The sequence below is a fragment of the Labrus mixtus genome, chromosome 16, assembly GCF_963584025.1.
Source record: "Labrus mixtus chromosome 16, fLabMix1.1, whole genome shotgun sequence".
NCBI lineage: Eukaryota > Metazoa > Chordata > Actinopteri > Labriformes > Labridae > Labrus > Labrus mixtus.
In genome coordinates this window covers 13,220,546-13,248,095 of record NC_083627.1, presented here as the reverse complement: position 1 = coordinate 13,248,095, position 27,550 = coordinate 13,220,546, and the positions used below count along the sequence as shown (strand labels likewise).

At 44.2% G+C, this 27,550-nt stretch overlaps 2 protein-coding genes across 3 annotated transcripts in view; both read left to right on the top strand.

The window, feature by feature from the left end:
• LOC132990791 (zinc fingers and homeoboxes protein 2-like) overlaps positions 1–12,730 on the top strand; it is a 112,851-nt gene extending 100,121 nt beyond the window's left edge. Inside the window, exon 5 of the mRNA XM_061059229.1 lies at positions 6,605–12,730. The gene's annotated coding sequence lies outside the window, so the exon portion shown is untranslated. The remainder of the gene's footprint in view (positions 1–6,604) is intronic.
• The window catches only part of LOC132990790 (uncharacterized), a 527,599-nt gene that overhangs the window by 82,208 nt on the left and 417,841 nt on the right, over positions 1–27,550 (top strand). The gene's annotated exons all lie outside the window — the stretch shown is intronic.

Here is a 27,550-nt window from a genome sequence, read left to right as displayed (position 1 = left end):
GAGGTCTGTGTGGGTCTGAGGTCTGTGTGGGTCTGAGGTCTGTGTGGACCTGAGGTCTGTGAGGGTCTGAGGTCTGTGAGGGTCTGAGGTCTGTGTGGGTCTGAGGTCTGTGTGGATCTGAGGTCTGTGTGGACCTGAGGTCTGTGAGGGTCTGAGGTCTGTGAGGGTCTGAGGTCTGTGTGGGTCTACATGTGGACTAGTACCCCAGCTCTGGTCCTGGTGTAGATTTCTCATAAAGTCTTCTTCTGCTCCTCGTCAGTCGGACTGAATGTGTCTGCAGGTTTGTAAAAACAGTAATTTAACTCAGAATGGCCCTGCTGGTCCCCCCCCCACCTACCCCCCTTCAGTCCCCAGTCTGTCAGTGTTGAAGCCAACACCTCCATCCCAGGCAACAAACAAAACCTGCTCCAGCCAGTCCCCCGTCTGTGTGTGTAGCTGTGTGAGTTTTGGCTGCGACCGCTCAGCAACAAACATGGACTTCAGGAAAATTTCGGGAAAAGAGAGAGAGAGCCGTTATTGGAGGCCTGAAATAGCAGCAGACCCCCCAGGGGGCCAAAGTTTGATAGATAAAAGCCCCCGCCTGGGGCAGAGTGTGACGACAGAGTCTGCTGCTTCTTCCCTCGGCTGTCTCCGCGCCGACAGAAGATTGAAAGTTTCCTCGCCGCTCATCAAAAATAGAATCTGTTCAAATAAATTCCTCGACACAAACAAATTCAACTTCTGACATCGCCACGTCTGACAGCGGAAATCAGGAATCAATACGCAGCTGTTTAAAAAAAGAAAAGACGACGAAGACGGGATGAATCAAAGTCGTCCTGTCGTTTCTGTGCGGCTTCTTCCTGCTGGAACCTGACTTCTGGACTTAAAGCAGGAAATTCATTTTATTTACTCGAATAAATATAAATATGTTAAAACGATAAATGAGAGAGAGAGAGAGGATGACGTGTGTGAAAGGAGCCACAGGTCAGATCTGAACTCCGACTGCCCCCTTGGAGGACCACAGCCTCTGTACATGGGGCGGGCACATTAACCACCACGCTACGAGTGCCCCCTTAAAGACTGTGAGAGTTTATTGACCACATACAGACTTATTCACAGAAACAATGCAAAGTGAAATGTTTTGGTGCCGGTCCAATAAACTTTTTAAGGTCTTAAACAACTTTATGAAGGTCTCATCTCGAAAAGTCCACTCACCTTTCAGCGGTATCAAACTGAGGACACGGCCACAATCTCCCGCCCTGTTTGAACGTTTATCGTTCCTCATTGGCTCTGTGGTTTTTAATGTCAAACATAAAGATGGCGGATGTGGCGGCGTTCGGAGCGGTACATAAGGGTGGTAAAAAAAGTAATGTTTGAGTGGATGGCGCAGACAGACGGAGAGCGTGGCGTCTTGTTTTCAGTGGGTCGGAATCACTGTGTGAGCAGGATGATAAATTAGCAGGAGCTGCTATCTAAACTCTGGCAGTTTGTGACTGTGGCCACACACTCGTCTGCTGAGCCAGACGCTCAGTTCAGGTGCCAGTTTGTCGGCGGCGGCGGCTGAGTTCTGCTCTCCCCGATCGGCTTGGCTCACAGATTCCTGGCTGCGGCAGGTGGGAGCTGGAATCCAACAAACAGTGATGATGGAAGAGCTGCTCCAGTTTAAGAGTCACACTCAAACTCTCTGCAGCTTTCAATGTGTGCTGTAAATAATGACGGGGGAATGTGGCGTTCAGTTGAAGCACTGGTCCTGAATAATAACCATAAAGTGGAGCGATCACCTTTGTCACTGAGTCAGGATGAATCTCTCTGAGTTCTTGAGTTTGATTTCCCACATTGGACCTGCTGAATACGGTTTCACGTACGCTCTTCTTGTCGTTATTCTTTCTGTTTTTAGTCCTTGTTTGTTGGCATCGTCTCTCGTGGACCGAACGCTCAAGTAGTTTTTGTTTGAAGCTCATCCAGAGCCAGGCAGACGCGGTTCATCCCGCCGAGTGCCAATGAACAAGGACGTGGACGGGACTGTTTCTTTACCTGATTTTTAAAAAAGGGGCCAAAGATTCTTTTGAAGAAAGATAATCACTCATCAGTGACACGTACGGTTAAAGGTCCTCAGCGGGTGCCGTCTGTTTGTCATCCAAAAACTGTTAAAATTTTAAGCAAGAAATTCAACTTTTCTTTGATTATTACTCCATGACTCTTTTGATTACATGTTTTTGTTTGATCCTGTTGGAAAGAGTTGCCAGCAAAGTTGAAGCGTGAGATAACGAATGAAAAATCTGGTGAACTCTTTAATGATCTCTCATAAGATCTGACAACTGATCCCTCCTCATCTCAGCGGATTCCTTAAAGAGGACATATTATCCCCCTTTTCTACCTTTTCAAAAAGTCCCCTGTGGTCTAAATGAAACATCTGTGCTGTGCTTTGGTCAAAATTTAACATGAATCAAGCACCAGAGGAGGTTTGTGACCCTGTATAAACCAGCTCTCTCAGAACGCTCTGTTTTGGTGTGTGTGTCTCTTTAAATGCAATGAGCCCCCCCCTGAGTTTTCCCCGTAGACATCACTCCTTTGCTAGGGAGAATAAAAATGGCAGACCTGCACAAAAGTTTTGATCTAGGCTGAGGGTGGAGTCCATGGGTGGAGATATCAGGGGAGGGGAGGGGATTTTTTTTTACCAGAATCCCACTGTGATGTCACAAGGAGAGCACATTAGAAACAGAGCATTTTTCTCTGTGTTGTAAGACTTATGCAGACCACAAACAAAGGACTGGACGGGTTTATTTCACATTTTGTGGGTCAGTGGACACTCAGGTTACCCAAATATATGTTCAAAAACAGTGTAGAAGTGGATTTTTCAGAATATGTCCCCTTTAATGTGTCCACCTGATGAATAAAAGTCTGATTTTCTCTCATCTTTAACATCCGTTTTTTTTTTTCATCTCCACTAAATACCGAGGTGGTAACCTTTCTCTTGAACAGGTAAATATTCCATCAGCTTCAGCAGCCTGTTGGTCAGGTCAGTCAGGAATCCAAAACAAGCTGAAAGAGGCTAAACCTGCATGGTTTGTTGTTCTGATATGAACAGGTTGGAGCAGCTTTATCAAACTGTTTTTAGAAGAACAGAGTGAAATAATCAGGGAAAGTAAAAGCGCAATAAAAAATTATCATTTCTTATTCCGCTCTGGTAATTAGAGTGAAGACGTTAAAATGTTCATAACTCCTCATCGCTTCAGAATCTCATTATCAACATGACAAATACATCTGCCAGAAGGATTCTCTGCTCATCACAACTTTGAGCTTTTAAAGGAGGCAGCCGGGGAGAATGTGTCGAGAAATTAAACCATTACATCGCTGAAATTAATTACAAAGACAGCTGCTGCAAAGAAACATGAAGACGAGTAAAAAGTGATGGTGAAGATTCAATCAATTAAATCATAAAGTGGACAGGTTTGAACTTTTCCAACATGGCTCCTGACTGAGAGAGAGTTTAAAGGTCACATATCCTCCTCCTCTTCAACCAGTGTAAATAAGTCTCAGAGTAGAGGTGGGCGATATGGGAAAAATATCATATCACTATTTTTTTTTTTTTGCAAAATCACGATCACGATTTTATCACGACTTTTTTCATACTGATCTTTAGACAAATTTGTAAGTTACTGACTAGTTCAACCAAACTTATTTCCCTGTATAATGTTTTTAAATGCACAAAAACTGTGCTGACAAGTTTAGTCTATTTGAAAAACATCTTTTGTAGGAGGTCTGGAGGTCTTTAGCAACAGAAATGTCTTTCCCTCAATTTGATCAATATTTATGCACAATTTGAAGGTTTTCCTCACCACTTTGAAATTATGATTCAGTAATTTGTCCTCTTTTCATGTTCATCAGGAACATTTTCACGCAGTGATGCATTCATTTAAAAACATGTAGACTTTGAGTTCTTGTGTTTCTGTTTTATTTAGCCCTGCAGAGTTCCTACAGCTGTAACTTCATATCTGCTCTGCAGCCTTTGTTCATAGGCTTTGTTTTTTTTATGACATCATTGGAGATGTAAACTTAACTGTGTAAACTATGCAGATAAGTTAACTGTTGCTCACGGCGCGTCGGTTTGGAAAAATATCAGAACAGTTGCATAAAACCGGGATGGAGTTGTTTTTGCAGACTTTACTTTTAAGTTACTTTTACTTTTAAGTACTTTTCGTTTTCACCACTGCGGAGCAAAAAAGGAGGGAGACGCGTCTGTGTCAGAGCATGATCTGCAGCATGATAGAATAAACACATTAGCCCGGTTCTACAATCTCCCTGCTTTGGCAGATCGTCAGCACATTAAAATCCTTCACGATCCTAGATCGTTATATCGCCCACCACTATCTCAGAGCCCCTCAAAACTTGTCTGTGAAGTTTCTTGTTCTAAATCCACTCTGATCCTGGATGGCCTGATGTTAGCCTTTGACCAAATAATCCTCAAGGACGCTCCTTGATCTCTCCAACGAAATACACGCAAAAGGTAATTAGAGCAACCAGAACGGGGAGCATCACCGATGTCACTTTTACAAAAATTGTAAAGGAGTGTAAAAATTGGCTAACTTAAAGCGCCTCTACGTCTTCTCAGACAGGATGTCTTTTCCTCTTTTTTTGTTTTTTTCACTTCAAAACAGAACAAACATCAGGACAGCCAGCTGACCACGTCCATCGTCCTCCATGTTTTTTTTCTTCTGAAGTCACGTTTGATCACGTGAGATTCTCTGAGATCTCGTGTCTGTGGAATCGTTGCTACAATCAGCAGGTGTGTGGACTCGTGGTCTGAGCCGTCTAGTGTGTGCGTCCAGAGGTTTGTAATGAAACCGTCCTCTTGTTTTTAAAATCAGTTTAGATTTGGGAATCGTCTGGTGTGAAGCCAGACTCCGAGATACAGACGGATACTGAGTGATAACATGAGACGGATTGTTTCAGGGGCTGTAACGATTGATGGAGCAAAACAAATTCCTGCAGAGCAAACTGTGTGCGTGCGTGCATGCGTGCATGCGTACAATCCATTGTCCTGTCTCACTAATCACAGCAGCTCGAGGCTTCATTTAATCAGCGCGGCGCCTCGTAATAATTTATCAGCCGTCGTAGCTTATAGAAGAGAGCTTAACGACCAAACCGCTGTAGAGCTGCTTGCTCGCGTCACGATCATGTGAAACACTCACGCCTGCGTGTTTCCTTGTCTCCAAGTAAAATTATTTAAATCTAAACTATTTCTTTCAGCTCCTTGGTTTGAACACGATAAACATTATTTACTCATCAAAATCATTTGAAACACAAACTGCATCCTGACTCTACAACGAGGCCTTTCATCATATCTAAACCAAACTCGAGCACAGCAAAAGCATACGAGTATACGAGAAGCTTTTGTTGCAAATTCCCGCAGTTCCTTGAGTGTCCACTAGATGCTTGCTGCAGAAACACAGAAAGTCACATACACACTCATTCTAAAAATCTTGTTTTTACAGCAGAGATGAACATGTTTACAGCCTGGTTCAAAAAACAAAATAGGTCTGATTAGCTCATGTCTCGATCGGCACACACTGTACGGGCGGTGAATGTTTTGATGACTCATCCGTTTTGATTTGATGAAGGATAAGAGTTATTCACAATAAGGCGTGTAGCTGACCTGATGGCCCGTGGTGGTGGTGACACCACTCACCTCTAAATTCCCCCAGATGCGTGTTCGGTCTCTGCTCCTTCATGTTAGCAGAGTTGATAGCACAGAGCAGATCGAGCGGGACAGGAAGTCAGACATCGGAACAACATTAAAACATCCTGTTTATTTTCAGAATAAAACACTCAGAATGACGGTTCAGAACAACAACCTGACGTGTTTTTGTTTACGTGTTTATAAGGATCTTAAATGGTTTTATACATTGTACATCTCACACTTTTGTGTGTGTGTAATCTGTAAGTACCGCGTGAACTCCTCGGTCTCGGGACTCGGTGCTGCTCCAGGCTGGGCTCTGAGAACGCAGTCTGTGGGTGTTGATGGACGAGAAAGCCTGGAGTTGCAGCGGAGCGGACACGTAACACGCGTATCTGGTGGAAGTTGGTTTTAACTCAGGTGTGTCGTCAGATGTTTCATGTTGGTGCAGCTCAGAAAGAAAAGGAGGATTCAAACTCACTCGTGGGAGCGAGAAGGATAACGAGGGCTGCCTGTGTTTGGAGCTGAGGTCCCTTTAAGGACGCTGTTTGAGAATTAACAGTCGTTTGTTTGTTTGTAACAAAGCGAGTCCATCTGTGTGTGTGTTAGCGTCCATTGTCCTGTCTCTGTGTGATCACGGCGACGGCCTCGTTTAATCACTCCCACACAAACACAACTTTAACACACTTTCCCTCTTTACGCGGATTAGGAGAGGGAGCGCCGGCCGGTCAGGTCTGTCGTCGTCCTCGTTATTTCACAACGTGTCCCATTTCCCAGCAGCACCGGCTCCTGGCACCACGATTGCTTTTTAATCCCTCTCTCTCTCTCTCTCTCTCTCTCTCTCTCTCTCTGTTTTAATGTGGGAATGATCTCAGGTCTGGTGGAAGTGACATTTCTATTGTGCTCAACACGTCTTTAATACTTCTCTCCGTCTTCTGTCCACTTCAGGTGCGAACAGGATATGCCGCCATCGCCGCCCCTGCTGCTGGAGGAGAGAGAAAACGAGGTGGACGAGAATGGAGCATCGAAAAGAAGAAGAGTTTTTTTTAACAATCAGATTTTTTTTTTCTTTCTTGTTTTTTTTTACCAATTTTTATCTCTTGATTGTCGCAGCCCGCCTCACGCACAGCATCCTCCTCCTCCGTCCTGTAATCTCGTCAGCGCCGCGACCTGAAGCGACCCGTCCACAGATGTGAGGCTCGCCACGAGAATATGAGTTCAAATGAGAGCAAGGCTCGCAAATTAAAATCAGGAGAGAGAAAGGGGACGACCAGGCTCACGATCCATGAAGATAATTTCAGTTCCCCTCCTCATTTCCCCTTTTTTTATCCTCTCAGTTCAGTTTAACAACAGAAGAAGAAATCTTCACCTCACGTTTGACGAGAGACGAGAACACAAACAGAGATGCAGCTGGAAGCTGAAGATTTCTGTAAATGATGTAAACGCTCTAAGACGGGGATCAGAGGGTCTTAAAGTCTCAAACTCTCCTTTACAGGTCGATTAGTTGCATCTCGACCAAACACTAAACGTGTTCATTCAATGTCACAAAAAATGATTGATTAAAAATATTTCTACTTCCTGTTTTCTCTGCAGACATCGTAGAAACACAAATGATAAAAGTAAAAATACATCAACCCTTTAAAGGAAGAATGTACAACATTTTACACATAAATATAGAAATCCAGTCTATCCTGTGTAAATGTGTCTCTCAGTCTTGTTTACATGGACGTCTGGCTCCTCCCCTAGTGTACAAAAGCTGTTTTAGTCAAGGACTAGAGAGAAGAAGAAGAACATACTCACTGATTATTTGGATGTTGGTAAGAGTTTTTAGATCACGGTCATTCTGTGTAAACATGCAATGTGAAGCTACGAGCTAACTAAAGAGCGCTAACATTAGCATGCTAACATAACAATGCGGGCCACAGGTTATTGCAGGACAATTTTGTCCGCCACTTCTGCTAAAGTCCATCGTGCAAACACAAGTGGAGGGGGGTTGGAGGTGTATCGTTGGAGGAGAGCGGAGGCTTCAGTATGGAGGGGGCGTGGCCAACCAGCAGTTTGTTTTGGCTTCATGCTAGTGCTCAAGGGCGACACTTAAAAACTGCGGCGCAGTTACTGCCAACTCGCAGCAGACGCTACTGGATCCAAGATTCGCACATTCTTTCTTTAAAATCTTTTCCCTTTACAATAAATTGGATTAGATCCCTTTTTGTTCAAAGGGAGGCCTTAACCGCCCCTAAAAATCTTTTTCTGTCCAGCTGTTCTTGTGCTGTTTATAAACGGTGCAGAATGAAACGTACAGAAATCAGCGCAGTTTTTACGCTTCTCCGTCGTGTAAAAGTTGGTTGCAGGGAGAAACAAACCTTTTTTTTTTAAAGGTCTTTAAACTGAGTCAAAGTTTGCTCCACCTGTGATCTCGGATGAAAATGCAGTTTTCTATAAATGAGTTTAAAACCCTTTAAAGGAGAAAGTTTACGTTGCAGCCGAGGTTCTTCCCCTTTAAGAGATTTGATTTATTCTCAAAGCTTCCCTTTTAAAACATCAAACTTCTCCTGATGATCGTGTTTGTCCGAACATTTGTTTCGTTAAACTTTCCCTTTAAGAAGTTTCACTTTAAGATCCTGAAAACTGAACTTCTCCTTTAAGTCTCTCGCTCTCTCGCTCTCTCGCGCTCTCCCTCTCTCTCGTGAGACGGGGATTAGCAGGTTGTGAACTCTGAGGGTCGGATGTTTGCGGCTGAGGTGATGCTGTGCGTGACCTGTGTTGCCGTGGAGACAGAGAAGGAGGGGTGAACCGGAGCACTGAATGTGTGCCTGCAGCAGCGATCTTGACTGTACACAGAAACAAACCGACAGAAAGACAGACGGATTTAAAACAAACAAACAAGAAATAAAAACAACAACAACATCGCCGAGTGCCAAAGCTGGGATCTGCTGCATTCTCAATACACTTTAAAAAAAGGGTTCTTCTTCTTCTTGTAAATAGGATCTATTTGTTTGTTTGTTTGTTTGTTTTGTTTTTTCCTGTATTGCTACAGATTTGTAAGATTTTGCGGAAACAGAAATTTGTTACATTTTGTAAAATGGGAGCATCTCGTCCACCCGAAGCCCCTCCTTTCGTTAAGTTTATAACACCCCCCCCCCTTCCCTCGGCCCCCGTCACTCACTCTCTCTCTCTCTCTCACTCTCTCTCTCTCAGCTCTTATACATTTTTAGTTTTTTGTTGACGGACTTTGAAAACAAACGGTGCCAGCGTCGGTATTCGTTTTTTTATTTAGATTCGTTCTCCGTCTCTCTCTCTTTTTGTACTGAACAGTCGAACGACGACAAAAAACAGAACAAACAAAAAAAAAGACAGACCGGTTGGCAATACTTCAGTCACTTCTTCTTCATCTCACCGGCACTGGACTTCCGCCCGCCACCTTCCCGCTGAGAGGAGGAGGAGGAGGAGGAGGAGGAGGAGGAGGAGGAGGAGGAGGGACTTCACATCCAATCAGATTTTAAAAAACAAAACTCAAAAAAGCACCTTTGGACCTTTTTTCTTCTTTTTTTTACTGTGCTGAAGTGAAGTCAAGTGCTATTATGATCTTATTCTGACGATTATGATATTGTTATTATTATTATTATTATTATTATTATTATTAATATTGTAGCCACTCTGTCTGGAACCCTTTTTGGAAGAAAACAAAGAAAAAAAAAAAAAAAGAGAAACTTAAGCCAATCTGCACTTCTTGTTCCGACGAACATGCTTGTATGACCAAGTGACTGTCGTGGATTATTTTTGTTTTTTGTTCAAAACCGATAAGGAACAAACGACAACAACTATGTGAAAAACAACAACAACAACACAAAGCAGTTGAAAAAAACTGCCTAACATGGCGACAAAGCGCAGAAGGATTCAACGGTAACGCTCACACACAACACACACTCTGACAGAAACAACACAATCCAGAAATCATGCTGCCTGAATCGTACTTTCATCTCTCTCTTTCTCCCTCACTCGCTCACTTTGTCCTTCCTATTCTCCCTCTCTCGCTCTCTCCCTCGCTCGCTCACTTTGTCCTTCTTCTTCTTCCCTTCCTCTCTCTCGTATCTGTCGTTTCTTTTCTCCATTCGCTGATTGTTCTGTTTTACTTCCTCTCTCTCTCTCTATCTTTGTCCTCCTGCACACCGTCATACACACCTGTAATAAAACAAAAACCTACAAAAAAAAAAAAGATAAATAGCCTTTTATTCAATACATAATTACATGTTGGCTTGGTAGGCTTAGTCGAAACTAGTTCCATTCCGACAGAAAAGAATAATAGTAAAAACAAATATGAGCTTCTTTATGTATTGCTTCTGCCGCCGTAGTGTCCTGGTCAGATTTAAAGATAATACTACATATATCTGAAATACTGTATTTACAAATGCATACCAGGGCTGGCCTCAACAAACAAACAACAACATTGGGGGGGGGGGGGGTTGAAACTCCGTCCACGGCTGGTGTGAGTCTGTCGATATTGCTTAAAGTCTGCATATGTTGTTGAAACTCGTGGCGTTCAGCATCGCTAAAAGTCCCCGCTGCACGTTGGAAGAGGAAAGCAGCGTCGCTCGTGTTGTACGCACAGCCTTAGAAAGCTTCAGAGACTTATTTTTGCATCTGTATCGTTTTCAGTGAATCTTTTACAGGTGAATGATTGAATGTATTTGCTTTTTTAAGGAGTTCAGGAAATGTTGTGGGTTCACTGTCTGAATGTTTGAACGGGGGGAAGGACTCGAGCGTACCAAAAAGATCCGTCAGAGGTCTTTCATGTTTTAGAAGACTTTGACGGTTATGTGGCGAAAAAGCGTCCAGCTGATTTTCAGACAGCTGCAGAAAACAAACTTCTCCCTGTTGGAGATTCGATGAGCTAACTTAAGTTTCAAGTTCCAATCTCTAAAATGTAAAAAATGAGATTCACAATCGAACAAAGCGGCTGCTAGCATCAAATTAGCGATCTCTATTTTGAGTTTGACGTCCATTTTAGTTTGAGCTCTTTCTCTGTGAACTGGTCTGAAGTTGAATATGTTTTCATTTGTAAAACCTCTAAGTATTGACTGTGAATCTCAGTGAACAGGAAAGGGGCCATTATACCCCCCAAATTAATGCAAAATGGCTCATAAAATATTCAGAAACAGCACCAATGCACAGAGACGCTGTTTGCTCTGCAGCGCAGTTAGGGGAGCATTTAACCCTTTCTGTGCATTTTGTGAATTTTAATCTTTTTGACTCGTTTGCACAGATTCAGCGGTCACAATGGCCGTGTGTACATCCACTTGACCTTTCTCGAATAAAATGTACAACTAGTTCATTGTTAGCCACTGTCCTGTTAGCATCCTAGCTAACCAGTCCAGGATCTTGTAACTGCTCATAAGCTAGCAGTTACACCTGATCAGAGCCAGAATGTTAATATTTCGCTTGTTAGCCATAATTTATCATCAACGCAGCCTGTTCACTTCCACTTCCAAGACAAACCTTGAATATCCGGTTACAGTTCTTGGATAAACATTTTAATACAAACCTGGATGTACTCTGCAAGCTCCGGTTTGGAGTCGTTTACAGAACAGCTGGTGTGCACGAGTCCTTCCTCTGTTTCTTTTATTAAAGTCGCTCTGTTTCCTCGCTATATGAAATATATCTTATTGCGTGTGTCCTGGTTTTCCTAAAAAGATTAACAGCGATCAGATCTTCATTCAGAGATCTGACAGGATGAACTCAGCTAAGCAGCGACCGCTTTAAACAGGAAACTCTGTGATTGAACCTCAAACTGCAGAAAACATTTAACTTCATAAACAATCATTTGTGCTAAAACCTGCAGCGTTGAGTGATGAAAATGATTTGGTTTCAAATTATTTTATCGATCTGATCTCTAAGAAGACAATCTGGTGCCTTCATCCGTCCTCTTAAATGTCTTTAGTTTTTAAATTGCACTTTGGCACTTCGATTTGAAGGTTTATCATGGGAGACCAAATGAATGTTTCTCAAAAGGTGAACAATGATTTTATTTTTAAACCCAGCACCTTCAAACTTACTAACTTAAGAAATAAAATAACCAAAAAGTGTTTTTTCTGGATTCAAAGACAAACTTTCAGCGATGAGAAACCCTCGTGTTGTCGGTACAGACGGGGTTCATGCGAGCTGAACAACAGCTGCATCTCCAAATCGACTCGTGTGTAAAATCTTTTGCACAATTACAATCATGAACAAACATCCCGAATTAAAAAAAAGGAACCAAAAGACATCTTTCTTAGTGTCTGTGGTTTGATTAGACACTTCAAGCTCTTCAAAAGGTTTCAAACATCAACAGCAGGATAAAAACAGACGAGTCAGGAGGCCTTCATTCGGCCGCATTTTGATTAAAAGCGGGGGGTTTTTTCAGCTCTCTCTGAAGTCCGACGTGTTTCCCTTGAGAGCGGAGAGTAGATTAAACCACGACTGATAAAGACACAACAAAGAGACAATCGTTCAGGAGGAGAGAATTTAACCATTCAGAGATCCTGAAGCTTTTAGCGGCCCGCTGCGTCCGTCCAAGCTGTTACAGAGAGCGAGCTGGACTCTCAGAGCAGGAGGTCGATTTGTGATGACTTTTTAGGAGAACCAGGAGCACTTTGTGTCTTTAAAGAGGAGTTGAGGCCAGCCCTGCTTCATAACTGAGGTTCTGCTTCTTCTACTACTGCTACTATCAAACAACCAGCCCTGGGCGCAAAAACGGGCCTGAGCTCCGTTTCAAACCTAAAGGTGCGTTTCCGTTTTTAAACTCTTATACCAGCAGGTTTGAAAGTCAAAACCAGAAGCTACGTTTTAAGTTCGGTTCCCAAAGTGACAAAGACGCTTCACTTGATCAGCTCATGGCCCAGATTGAGTCCGTTACCTCAGCTTGGACGCCTGGCTGAGAGCGTCTTTGTGGCTTTTTAACTTTACAATAAAAAAGCCATCGATGTTTGTTTTTACGGTTTGAAACGTGTCACAGCCCTGTTTCTGTCGCCCAGGTCAGCAAAACAATCTGTTGATGTCTGCTGTATTTCAATAAAACACAGCCTTTTTCAAAGGGTACACCGACTGTCTGTCGTTTCTGTGTGTGTGTGTGTGCGCGTGCGTGTTTGCGTGCCTGCGTGCGTGCTGAGAGTATGAAACTCCATATTTACGCCCCTGTGACGTTTCTCCTTCAATCTGAATGTCGTGGAGGCGTGATGGGGGGCGAAGTGACCCCCCCTCTCTACCGTCTTCAGAGGCGTAACAGAGAAGAGACAGGATCAGCTGAGCCAGCGGGAGAGCACAGCGCTGTGTGTGTGTGTGTGTGTGTGTGTGTGTGTGTGTGTGTGTGTGTGTGTGTGTATGAGGTCCCAGACTGAAACCAACAGAACGACATCATCTGCAAACGACGCACACGTCACTCTGCTCTGCCTCGCTGTGACTTCAGATCCTGACCATGAAAATCACATAAATGTGACAAAAATACAAAAAAGAAAAGAGTATTCATCTCTGGTTCTATTATCTGTTGGGGTGGCTTCATGCAGAGCTCGATCATTTCTTAGGAAATAAGAAACTCCAAACATTTCTGACCCATCACTGAATCAGACTGATCCGGTGAAGTGAGGTCAACACTGTGTGCCTCTTCTGATTTCACCGATTTAACCCTCTTCAGTCACAAGAAGAGGGGAGACGAGAGGAGCGGGAAACAGTTTGTAAGAAAATAAACTTGTGCGGCCTTGAAGCTCTTGGCGCCCGGTAGAACGGTGAAAAGACGAGGGAGGCGTTTCCATCCGGCTCATTGTGGATGTTCTCCACGTTTCTGAGGCGCTCTGTAATATCAGGTCGGTATTCTCGGAGGATATCACGGTGCTGGTGTTAATTTAAGATAAGCTCTGCCTTTGGAATCACAATGAGAACGAAGGGGGCTGTAAAAAAATTAAAAATGAATGAGAATAAAGGTGAGGAATCACATTCAGGGCTGATAGCAGCACACGGCGGATTGAAAGCTGTCGTAGCGTCAGAGTGCTCGCTGTGTGTCGGTGTGTACTTCCTGAAGTGATGTGTGTGTGTGTGTGTGTGTGTGTGTCTAAATATTCAGGTTGTGCGTCGAGCGTTCTGGGTTTGAGCTCGTGTCTCGGCAGATAAATCAACCTGCGGAAGATGAACATTTCTACAGGATACACTTTCTTTGTGTGAAGCTGCGTTCGAGTCCCGTGGGAAATCAGGTAAATATGAGCTCTCGACTTGAAACACTGTTTTTGTCACCTTCCCAGAACACTGCTTCAAAATGGAGCCTTGATGAGACGATTCGTTTTGGCTCAGGATGAAAAAGGTCATATTATGCGTTTATTTTTTTTATATCTGGATGCAGATTTCTCCTCTTTTCGTTTTAAATTCAGCATTTTTTTGTGTTTTTTGTTTCTTGTGCTTTCATGGTGCTGTTGAAGGAAACTGAGAAAGGCAAACTTGTGCAAAGTCAACATTAAAACACAAATGTGTGGATTTGATCTTATTCCGAATCTGCCTTAAACACTCACACAACACAAGCCCCTGACACACCAAGCAGACCGCCGGCCACCATGTCGGTGAGCGGTCGTCGCCCTAGTTTTTGCGATGTTTTCGGCTCCGTCGCTACCCGTTGGCCCCAGTTGGCCTTTTTTTGGCCGACTCCACATGTTGAATCTGAGGAGCCGGCGCGGTTGGGGATAGGACTCTCTCTGATTGGCTGTTCAGCTAAGCGAAACAGGAGAGCCAGTGGACGAGAAGAAATACAGAAGTGCCTCTTCTCTTTTTGTTCCACTAATAAAAGACCAAGGGCTGACGACGCCAGTGCCATTTTCAACTTTTTATCAGACATTAGAACTATCTATATTACGAGTGTTGAGCGATAGCAGTGAGAAAATTGTCACCTTTGTGACTGTCACGTTGTCAACAACGGTTTATTTATTTGCGTTCTTCCTCGTCCTCTACCGGTTTCCCCTTTTTGGAATGACGATTACAGACTACCGCCCCCTGCTGGCATGGAGAGTTATTGCCTGTCACGCATGAGCAGAACGTACGTGGTGGTTGGCCGTCGGCTGCAGTCTTTGCGGTGTGTTCTAGTGCAACTTTTTGGCCAAGACAAAGGCGTCATGAGGCGACGCCACAGACGGCCTTCATTGCCAGGGCGGCCCGGGTACGAATCCGACTTGCGGCTCCTTTCCGCATGCCTTTCCCCTCTCTCTCTCTGATTTATGACTCTATCCACTGTCCTCTCTCTCCAATAAAGGTATAAAGTCCAAAAATAAATCTCAGGTTAGTGTATGTCGTTATGAATAAGTCGCATGTTTAAAAGATTTTTTTTGAGCCTTCATCACAGCGACAGGACAGGTGATAGAGTCAGAAATGGCGTGCAGTTAAGGAGCCGCAGGTCGGATTAAAAAAATATCTATTTTGTTTTCTTCTAAGTTTTTTTAAATATTTAACATGCATTAAACTGTGTTGTTGTACCAGGAGCTGTGTCTTCACACCTGCATCCACAGACACGGTGGGCCGCTGGTTTAAATCCCCCCACTCCACCTGGGAGTTTTGCCCGCTGAGCACGGCCTCCCCTCCCCCGCCCCCTCCCCCTGCCTCCCCCCTCTGGGGCCCTCCAGCAGCCGCCTGCGTTTGTTCTCTGCAGCTCCCGGGTGTGAACGAGTGTAAGTGTGTGAATGTGAATAAGGATGTTGTCAAGATACACGACTCTCGTTCAGATAAGCTCCCAGGCATGAATAAAAACCAAAGAGTGAAAAAACTAAAAATCTTCTGTCCCGTGAGAAAAGCACACCTCTGCGGTTTCCCCTGAACGCTCAAGGGATTCAAAACGAGCGTCTGCATGCCACTCTGTCACTCTGAATGTTGGACACACATCCAGCTGTGTGACAGCGACTCCTGAAAATCTTCATCTGCACCTGAAATCAAAAGAAAGTGAAAAACATCGGCGGTCATATTACCGAACAGAAGGTGACTGGCGGGGAGACAGATGCTGCTGTATCCAGTAAACACCGTTACATAACGTGTCTCTTAATTGGCTGCTGAGACACAGCCGCCATTTTCTTTGCATGTCAGACGCACGCAGCACGGCGGCCGGAGGTGACCAGATATTCTCAGAAAGGCTTATGTAATTGGTCATTGTGTAATTATGTTTTTTTTAATAATGCTCTTCTTGTTGCATCATTCTGGTTCGTCTGCACGTTGAATCCTGAACCTTCATGAATATTCTCTCTGACAAACAGGAAACACAAAGTTATATAAATGGTACAGGTGAAATAAGAAGTTGTAACATCATCACTCTGCTGCTGCACAGAAAATTAAAAAAAAAAAGAGTCTGCAGGAAGGAGGAGAGAGAGACAGGATCTTTGTATCCGACCTTTGACCTCCATCTGAAGGGCAGAACATGAACCAGCGTGTGAAACATGGCAGCTCGGTTTGTTGTCTGAAGACGATCAAAGACGAGCTGTTTGTGACCAAAGCTCGTCACTAATCAGACGAGCGCAGAGCGAGCGCAGACGTGTGAATCATGAACCGGTGTGTGTGTGTGTGTTCATACAGGGACACACACACACACACCCTGCAGATCTACAACTCACTCTCTGAGCAGAATACTAATCACACACTTAATTGATCCCTGTGAACAAAAAGCAGTTTTTTAAACAGCTTCAACGCAGAGGTCAAAGGTCACACTGAGACGCCCTGCAGCTGCTGAGGATTCAGTCTCTTGTCTTTATTTTTTATATTTTTTTTTAGGATTGCTGCATCTCGATTCAGGAGTGTTTCCTTTTGAAGGATGGTGTCCAGAGCGGTGAGACCTTTTAGACTATCTGAAGTCTCCAATTAACTGAAGCTAAACTACAGGTGCTCAACTAACTTCTAAATACTCTGAATTTTAAACATTTCACTCTGAGGCTGAGAGCACAAACTGCAGAGTTTCTGTTTGATGTAGATCCAAGTGAGCAGTGATCGCAGACAGAAATCTGCTGTATTTCAGTTATGGCCATATTGTGCACACAGGATAATGACTTGTTTTCAATATGATCAACATATCTTGTTGCAGAAGTTGTCATCCTGTATTGTCCCCATAAGTCTGATATTATCTCGTGCACACCACATTATGATCTTGTCTAAAAAATATAGTTATATGTTGTGCACCGCTGATCTTTCATCTGAGTGTCTGGACAACAAATATTTCTGTGTGCACAAGATCATAACTTGTTCATACAAGATTACACAAGGGGGTTGGTGTAGTGGTTGGTGCGGGCGCCCCATGTATCGAGGCTGTAGTCCTCCAAGCGGACGGCCTGGGTTGGAATCCGACCTGTGGCTCCTTTCCCGCATGTCATTCCTCTCTCTCTGATTTCTGACTCTGAAGTTATTATCCTGTGCACACAAGATCATTCTGTTGTGTGCTCAGGAATGTGTGCACACAACAGAATGATCCTGCTTCCTCAGTTTAATGATCACAAGGATAACGTCTGAGCACAAAGTCAAACTCGACGACTCGCCGACGCCTCCAAAACGTGTCGAATATAATTCTCCTGGCTTTCAAATGAAGAAATGTATTTTGTCCAGACGTATGTTTCCTTATTCGATGTTGTAGTTTAACTTCTGGCTCAGGTGATGGAGGACGAGTGTAATGAGAAATGTAATCAAAAGTTTAACGGCCCTGTGAATCAGGCGTTAATGTGCGGCTGCTCGTCAACAGAGAGGCGGTTACCTCCGTCAGATGGAACCCACGATGAGCCGTCCTGCTGCACTTTAGTATTCGTTAACCTGAGAGCACAGCACATTCACACAGCTCCACACTGGGAACATCCCATAATAACCACAGCGCCATACTGGGAGGCTCCCATTAAAACCACAGCTTGTAAGCGGTCAGCACTGAGCAGATCCAGCGGAGCAGCTGTTAAGACTTCACTGAATCCCTGCTCTGCATTTTACTTGTCATAAATATTCAGTCAGGAGAATCAGTCGTTAAACTCCGCAGAGGCTCGCTGGTTTCAGCTTGAGCCACTTTTCAATAATGAATGTTCAGAGTATCAGGAATACAGGATGTGAGAACGGCTTTCCAGCCACATTTCAGGAATGTTTTGGTCAATTATAAAGTCCGCTCAGCTGCTAGAGGACAGAGAAAATAACTCCAGGCAGGAAACACAAATAACCTGCTGACGGGAACACGGAAGTATTTCAGTTTAGATGTCTTTGTTTTTTAGAGCACTTTTCAATTAAAGGTGACATATCATCTTCAACCAGTTTAAATAAGTCTCAGAGCTCCTCAAAACATGTGTGTGAAGTTTCTTGTTCTAAATCCACTCTGATCCTGTATTTGATCATGACTATAAGCCCCTCTATTACAGCCCTGCTCAGAACAGGCTGTTTCTGTGTCTGTACCTTTAAATGTAAATGAGCTGTGTCTGACCACGCCCCCTCTCTGGAAGGGCTTGGGTGTCTTGGGCTTTCTCTCTCCATGTCCTATTGTTTACGGTGAGAAGGCAGACTCAGAGGGCAGAACAAACACCTAGCTGTGGGAGTGTCACCCACCTGGGCGGAGGGGCTATTGCCCTTTGTGATGTCATGAAGGGAAAATCTCCTTTGAGCACACATTTTCTGAAAAGTGGAGCTGGCAAAAGATGGATGGGATGGACTTTTCTCATCATTGGAGGGTTTGTAGACAGACTAGAGACACACATTAGAGTAAGAGAAAGATGGTGAAAATACAAATACAGAATACGTATCAGGTGGGATGTCGGGGTTTCTCGAGCAGACTCTAAGAAGACATCAGCATACATCAGATGGTTAACCAGTCTCTCTCCCACCAAACATCCAGTCCTTCAAGCGTTTCTTTTCTTACTCTTTAACTGGTTTATTCTGGCACTCCTTTGAGCCTTTCAGTTTGAACGCCGTTTCCTCAGCGAGAGCAGCTTTATTTTAATTTATTACTTTTTTAATTACTGCCTTAAAAACACTCAGAGGGATATCTTACATCTTTATTGTCTTGTTTTTTTAATTAATTTTTTGCAGGGTGCTGTGAGTGCGAACATTTCAGTCATTTCCAGAAATGCTCTCAAACATTCACACCTGGAAGCGGCCCAGTTTAACCAGTCACTTGAACCGGTCTGATCTGCCGCTGTCACAGGGACGCATTGAGCATTTAAATATGAGATAACAGTTCGTGCTGTTTGGACGTTTCTCCTGGAAGACGTTCGTGGTGTAGCACTCGCCTCGGCACTCGTTCACGGGAGACATGGCAGAGCGATCCGTGTGAAGAAGAAGAAAAAAAAAGTCTGCAGGACCTTCGTTTTCTCAGCTCCACACATCTGGACGTCTCTGTGTAACGTGGGAGTGAAGGTTGGATGCAGAAAAGTCACAAACAGCGAACGTCAGACAGGTGTGAGGAGAGGAGCGAGAGCGTGACGATCAGTGTGACAAACACTTCAGGAGAAGAAGCGGCGGCCTCGTTCAGAAGCACGCAGAGGTGATGGAGAGGACGCGACAAGCGCTGCTCCATCACTTCCACAATCGTCCTCCGTATCGATGACACACATTTTTAAATAGGTTAGGGTAGGTTAAAAAAGTACAGAACTACAGATATTCACTCATGAGAGAGAGAGAGAGAGAGAGCAGTGGGTCGACCACATTCTCACGTCTCTCTCCTTTCGGCGCCTCATAACAATGTAAAAGTTACATTAACGTCTCAACAGAGAGCAGAGGACGTGGCGGTCTTTGACAAGAGGTTTAACTCAACCTGCGAGTCGTCAGTCAGGAGCCGCTGACGAGAGAGTCTGTCACAGGAAAGTCTTCACCCTGAAAAAAAACAACAACCCCCCGAGTGTCAGCACCCACATGGGAGCAGAGTGTTACTGCATCTGCGTCTCAGCGGAGAACACGTTCATCTGCAGCTTCCAGAAACACACACACACACACACACACACACACGCACAAACACTCGCACACACACAGACAAACGGCCTTCTGTTAAATGGAGCAATTCACAAGAAAATCTGCGGCTTGGTGAGGGGAAACACACACACTCTGCATGAATATGGAGCTAAAAGGCAGAAGGGTAAACACACTCTTGTACAAACACACACACACACATGAACACACACACACATGAACACACACACACATACATACACACACACTGACGGCAGCTTTCCTTCCTCACTGTATCGTGCAGAAATGTGATTTCACACTGAACTTTTCAACTCGTTCTTTCAGGAGAATGAGCAGAACGACGCGGGGAGAGCGGCTCTGAACACATCAGTATTTTTGGCAGCTGGTGATGCTTTGGCGTGGAAACCCTCCCCCCCCCCCCCCCCCCACACACACACACACACACACACACACACACAGCCTGAGATGTTTTTAGACTCCTCGCAGGATATCAAGGTGCTACATTGAGGGTTTTTAGGAGACAAAGTAAATACTTCTTCTGACTAAAAGCTTGTTTTTTCTCCGCGTCTTTTTTAAAACAGAAGAAGAACAAAAGAAGGTGTTTTGTGATTTATTTATTTTTTAGAGACAGGACAGTGGAGAGAGTCAGAAATCAGAGAGAGTGGAGAGAGAGAGAGTGGAGAATGACATGAAGGAAAGGAGCCACAGGTCGGATTCGAACCCGGGCCGCCCGCCTTGATTGCAGAGGATTATGATGCTAAAAATCGGTTGAATCTGTCCTCATGTCTGTGGGCTCCCAGATTCTTAATATCAGTTGAGATTTGAAAATGTATAAATGGCCTTAAACGGGATTTATCGTAAATTATACAGAGAACTAAATCATGAATAAACAAAGAACTAAAGAAGTCTCTCCTTTAAAAGTCAGCCCAGGGTTTTTAACAAGCGGCAACCTCTGGTGTTGAAATATGACGCCGATGCGGAAGTGCAAACTCCTGCAGTTCCTCGAGTGTCCACTAGAGGCTGGCTTCAGATACATGCAGGAAGTCACCTTTTCTCCTGTAAATATTTACATTTCAGGAGGACTGCTCCGGATATCCTCACAGCAGGAGACTATCCCTGTCAGACACAAAAGGGGGGGGGCTCTCCTGAGACAAGACATGAAGTAAAAAGAATGACAGGGAAGTAGCGGGTGAAACAGCAGAGTCCGCGACACGACGCTATAATGAGAATATCTGTCTTTATATCAATGCTACGTGTAGTTGAACAGAATCTCAATCTGAACTAAAGAGTGGAGAAGAACAGCAGCAGGTTCATTAGCGCACAGAGATCGTAGAGGTGGCTAGTCTAATAAACAGGGAATAAACGTCACCACCCCCTCCCACTCGCTCCAGGTGAATTCTCCTGATTATATCCTGCTGCGTTCTCACTCTGACTCCCTGCAGAATAAATACGAGGAGGCTGGAGGAGAAACTCCGGGTGAAGAGAGAAACATTTAGCTGTTTGTGATCATACATGACGCTCAGCACGAAGATATCGTGAGGTTTCAGGAGGTGTGAACGCACTATAAGAAGGTTACAAGAGAAAAACAGATGCATTCAAACGTTCAGGTTTATTCTCATGCGTTCCCGTCTCTAACTTTGTGTTCAGCCTCGTTAGTTTGAGACAAACTTCTCCGCTTCACGTCTTTGTCTGATTCTCTTCTGAGTCTACGTGTGATGATTTATGTAGGAACCCGGGCTGCTGTTTGATTCACTTCCCCGTCGCTGCAGTCTTCATTGACTCTGTTTTTTTTTATCACTCACTGAAATGTGATTTTCATAAATAAATGAGAGAAAAAAAACAACAACTTTGGACATTTTTCTTGTTTTTCTTCTAATTAACTGAATCATTTTCAGCATTTTAATTTCTTTATTGTCTCCTCACGTCGCACGCCATCTGGCCTCGGACAAACTTTTTCGTTTCCACTCGACAGTGTGGGTTTGTTGGGGGGGAATTGTGATTCTGTTTTTTGTCCTTAAATGAGATATATTTATATTTTTGATGCCACATTTTGGATTTTTTTTTTTTTTTTGTGTGTTTTTCTTTTTGCTGCAGGAGAGATTTGTTCATCTGCCGCCGAGAGAGAAAAAAGAAACAACAGCTGGAAGAGGGCACCAAGGACACACACACACACACACACACACACATACACACACACACACACATGATGAACACACACATCAACTTAATCTTTTTTCGCTCTCAGTTTTTCCATTTTTTCACACACACTCTGCACTCAGTCACACTTTGCATCTCTTTCACACACATATTCACACATTTCTCATTGTCACATTCTCCTATTTGCCTACTCACACACACACACACACACACACACACACACACACACACACACACAAACACAAACACACACACACAAACCAACACTTCCTTTTCTCTCGATCTCACAACATGAACACACTTTTACTCACTAACTCGACTTCTCTCACTTTCTGTCTTTAAATTTGTCTCTCTCTTTCACACACACACACACACACACACACACACACACACATACACACACTGGCAGACGGCAGGCTGTTGGCAGATGCTGGGACATCCTGGTGCTGATGATGGTGTTGGGGTTGTGATGCGTTGGATCATTTTTTTTCATCCCACCGCTGCACAGTTAACGTGAAAGTCGACACCTTGTGTGCTTTTTGTCATATTAGCACCCGATCACACAGAGTGTGCGCACGAGGCGTGGCCGCTGCAGAAACACCTGAGCACATCTGGGGGGTAAACAGCTGGGAGCGACTGAAGAGCGAGGATGCGTGCACAAAATGCATTGGAGCAGACGTAGAGCTCTCGCTGCTTTGCTCCTGGACGAGGAGGGAGGGAGGTTTTGGGGACGTGAAGTTTGAAAGAATTAAGGAAATGTAGATAAATTCTGTCATCTCTTCCGCAAGCAAGGAAGAAGAGTGCTTCAAAGCCTACTTTCGGCAAAGCCAAAGTAAGTTGAGCGTACCCTTCAAAGAGTGGCAAAAAGTGACAGTGAGACTCCGCGTCTCGAGCTGAAAGGTTTTTTTTTCCGCTGTTCGCTGTACCCAAGCAGCAACCTCCAGGTTTGAAAACGGAAGCTGATGCTGAAGTGCAAAATCCTGCAGTTCCTTGAGTGTCCACTAGAGGCTGGCTGCAGAAGCACAGGAAGTCACATACACACCCATTCTAAAAAGCCTGTTTTTACAGCAGAGATTAACATCAAAACATTTTTACAGCCTGGTTCAAAAAACCAAATAGGTCTGATTAGCTCATGTCTCAATCAACACTGTACGGGGGGTGAATGTTTTGATGACTCATAGGTTTTGATTTGATGAAGGATAAGAGTTATTCACAATAAGGCGTGTAGCTGACCTGATTGACAGGTGGGCGTCGGTGTAACGGTTTGTCAGGAGGCTTAAAACCTGCCTCAGCTCCAGCTCTCAGCCTGTCGTTAGGTTGACTGAAAGTTAGGGTGAGACAGCATTTCCAGCATGGAGACCGCCATGCTGTGACTCGATGGCTGACGTCACTCAGGCTCCATCCACTAATATTTACAGTCTATGGCTCCTGGAGCACTTCCACTGCAAAGTCTGGATTTTCCGTGTTTTGCTTTTGCAGTTGTTTGATTTGTTTGTGTTTTTCAGCGTGTTCGATGTTGATGCAGTTTCAGCTTTCTATGGCATCTTTTTTCACTTGCAGCTCATTTCCCTCTCTGCATTTGTTTTTGAAATTGCATCATTTCTGAATGTGCAGCGTATTTTTTTCCCACATGATATTGTAATTATTGGTGCTGCAGTGGTTAGTACTGCCCCTCACAGCGAGGAGGTTCCTGGTTTGAATCCCCGTCTGACAGGAGCCTCTCTGTGTGGAGTTTGCTTGTTCTCCCCGTGCATGTGTGGGTTCTCTCCGGGTACTCCGGCTTCCTCCCACAGTCCAAAGACGTGCTCGTTAGGTTAACTGGTGACTCTAAATTGTCCGTATGGTGTGAATGTGAGTGTGGCTGTGTTGTCTGTGTGTCAGCCCTGTGATTGGCTGGTGACCAGTCCAGGGTGTGACCCCGCCTCTCCTGGATGGTTATTGTATTTATGAAAGAGGAAGAGGTGTTCCTACCTGCAGTCATTGTAGCAGCGTGCTCTCGTGCAGCATTCGAGGGTGTGTTCTGACCCTTTTCTTAAAGTAAACTCTGACTTTGTTTGTTTTCAGGGTATTTTTCATATTTGTGAGAATTGTGAAAATAATTATTTTAACTGAGAGGCAGACCAGCAACTGAGTCAGAGCTGAAATCTCTGTCACAGAGAACTGGAGAGTGTGCTGAGTGTTCGTGTATGTGTTTGGGAGGGAGAAGAGCATGTTTCCTCTCGTTGGGACAGAAAACACTTTGGATTGAACACTTGGTTTAAGAAACATGTGAGACTCCGGAACGTGGAATAAAGTCGATGTGATGCTCTCTACAGTGATGAAAACAACAACAAAAAGACAGCACAGTGTGTGTGTGTGTGTGTGTGTGTGTGTGTGTGTGTGTGTGTGTGTGTGTGTGTGTGTGTGTGTGTGTGTGTGTGTGTGTGCGTGTAGTAGAGGTGGAGCAGAGGCTGGAAACACTGCCAGAAAACACAGACACACTGTCCTCTTAAAGCCCTCCAAAACACACACACACACACACACACAAACATCAGATGAAAGTACACTCCCTCTCTCTCCATCAAGGTCATCCAGCAGTTCTTCGCAGCAGATCCAGAAAACAGAGACAAAGAGAAACACGTTATTCACACAAATGAACAAACGTCTTCTCTGCTGTAGTTCCCTTTATTCAAACTCCACATGTCAGACGTGTTTCTACTTATTCATTATTCCTGCCGAACATTTAGGTTTCTCAGTAGGGGAGATTTGGGGGTGATCATCATGGCCCCCCGTGTCCTTCAGGGTGGTCATGATACCAGAACATAAAACTGATTTGATTCTAGTTTAAATATCGACGAAAAAAATAGAAGTCCTCAACACCAAATATTGGGAAGTTTCTTGTTTTTGATTCTCAAAAATTGTAGGCAAACTCCTGCACACTGTCTACGTTGCACAAATATGTCGACAAATGTTTATTTTCTTTCCATCTTTTAAAGTAGTTTTTTTATTAGAAAGGACAGCTGAAGAGAGACAGGAAATTTTCGGAGGAGAGAGAGGGGGATGACATTCAGCAAAGGGTCGAGGTCGGATTCATACGCACATACACAGGACGAGGACTTTAGTCTCCATACATGGGGGGCGCAATGTCACCGCAAGGCTATCAGCGCTCCATTTTCTTTCCATTTAAAGGTCACATATTCTCCTCCTCTTCAGTGTAAATAAGTCTCAGAGCTCCCCAAAACATGTGTGTGAAGTTTCTTGTTCTAAATCCACTCTGATCCTGTATTTGATCATGCCTATAAACCCCTCTATTTCAGCCCTGCTCAGAACAGGCTGTTTCTGTGTCTGTACCTTTAAATGTAAATGAGCTGTGTCTGACCACGCCCCCTCTCTGGAAGGGCTTGGGTGTCTCGGGCTTTCTCGCTCCATGTCCTATTGTTTACGATGAGAAGGCAGACTCAGAGGGCAGAACAAACACCTAGCTGTGGGAGTGTCACCCACCTGGGGGAGGGGTTACTGCCCTTTGTGATGTCATGAAGGGAAAATCTCCAAACGGCCTGTTTGAGCAAAGTTTGTTCTTGACCATGAAAATGTTCCTTAATATTAAATTGCTTTTTACGAGTTGGTTAAATGATATTTCTCATCAAATTCATATCTAAAAACTGATAATATTCTGTCTTTCCTGAGCCGTCCGACAGATATATCTTCAGATTTTTGATGTTCGTCGGACTGTCGGGTCTTTAAAAGAAATAAAATGAATCTAAAATGTGACAGAAACCATCAGGAGAAAGTGGTGCGGCTGGTTTTTACTTTAATTCTGTCTATTTTAGTTGATTAACAGGAAGAGATGATAAAACAAACCTGGTAAAGACAACAAACAAAAGAATCAGCGAGCAGAGAAATCAATGCGTGACTTTTCTTTTCTTCTTGTTCCTGTAAAAGCAGCGGGAGAGAGGAGAGGAAACAAAGACCTGCTCAGTCCTCAGACGCACGTGATGTCATTGAACACAGCTTTTTATAAACTCATATTTTAATAATGTTGTCAGAACAGAGGAGAGCCGAGCCGCTGCGTCTCAGAATAACTTTAATCGTTCAAACAACAAACTGAGCGACGCAAGGACGATCAGACTTTATCTTCCTGTTTTTTCCCGAGGAGTGAGACACCTCGTCGTCCCCACGAGGATCTCTGCTGCCTCTGTTTGTTAACCAGAGAAACCTTTGACTCTGTATTTTATTTTTCTGCCTTAAACTTAATTAAATCAAACCAAAATCTAAATTAAAAGTGAAACATGGAAGTGCTCAGCTTCCTGTCAGGATGGTCGGTTGGTTTCGGTCCCGCAGGATAACTTTCAAACCTTGTGTTTGTTTTTTATTTCCTGTTTCATCATTTTCACTTCATATCAGAGACATGGGCGACTACACGAGAGACCAAATACACGTTTTTATTCTGTTTTATTTCAACAAAACATGAAAGTTACTAACTGCCAATTTCCACATAGTCAGTGCACGCCGCAGTCCGTCAGCATCGCGCACTACGGCGCCCTTAGCCTCCACTCCTATCAACGCTCCATGCAAGCGGCGCCACTTCAAATTTCAAGTACGCTCAGGGTCTATTTTCGACGGTGCCCACTGCAGGCACGTGTCAAGCTGGACAGAATAGATTTCAATTTAAAAATAAAACTCGATATCCACGCTGCGTGTTGTAGCGCCCGCTCCTGAGCATGTCTGCTAGCCGTCTGGCTCTCTGACCTCCGCATAGTTCTGACCTGGCCTCTTTCCCCTGTCGTACACTTTGCTAATACAGACTGCTTCCCTGTGGCTTCCTGGACCGCGCCCCCTGCCAGCTGCTACACGGTACCCTGTGTTGAACTTTGTGTGTGTTTCTCCCGCTCCACGCTCTTCTGTTTCTGGGTTTGGTGTTTCGTGTGTCAGCGTGCGCGGCCTGATTGACAGCTCAGGAATGATGAGGGAGGAGTGTCACATGGACTTGGTGAACCCAGCCCAATGCAAGCCCTAATTATGTATTTAAAAACATAGCCCTACCCCGAGGTCGGGCCTCGGGCAGCGCTGTATTCCGACCTCGGACGTGATCCAGAGTGACGCCTCAGTGCGACTTATTATTTACAGTTTAACTGAGACTCACAGGAAACAGGTGAACGGGCGCTCCTCTGGGTCTAATGAACCAGAAACAATGTTTCTTTGCAGACACACAGTCACTTCTGTCACTCACTGAACAGTGAACACGGCGCCGCAGGAAAAAGAAAGTCTTGGCTGGAAATGGTTTATCACTAAGCGCTGGTCATACTGGATTAACCAGATGTTGGTTCTATTCCAGGCGACATTAATCACCGTGGGATGATAGACGATGATCGTCTGTTGGTTATTGCAGATATTTAAGTGAGCGCTCAGTATTTTGATTCCACATGTGCAGGAAGAAACGGGACTCTTTCTTTTTCACGTTTGTTTGTTTCTGTAGCGAAAGGTAAAGAAAGAAAACCTGTACTTGGTCCGTCTGTTTTTTTTAATGATGCCAAGTCAAATCTAATCAGCCGACAGAGATAACAGGATCTGAAGACGGTGCGTTCAGCTCCCTGTTGGTTTTTGAATACCACTTCCTGTTGGCATGAGAGTTTGGAGAAACACACCCGGGACAAAGAATCCTGCCTGGTGAGTCTCCACAAGCTTTCAGTGCCAGTTGTCTGTTGACACATTCAAACTTTAATTGGCATTTGTGGTGTAAAACAACATTAAACGGTAAGTACCGGTTGTGGCAGAGCCAAAGTCTACACGTAGAACCAGATCTGTTTGGCAAAATGTTTGTTAGTCAAACATTCAGCTGAAGAGTTCAAA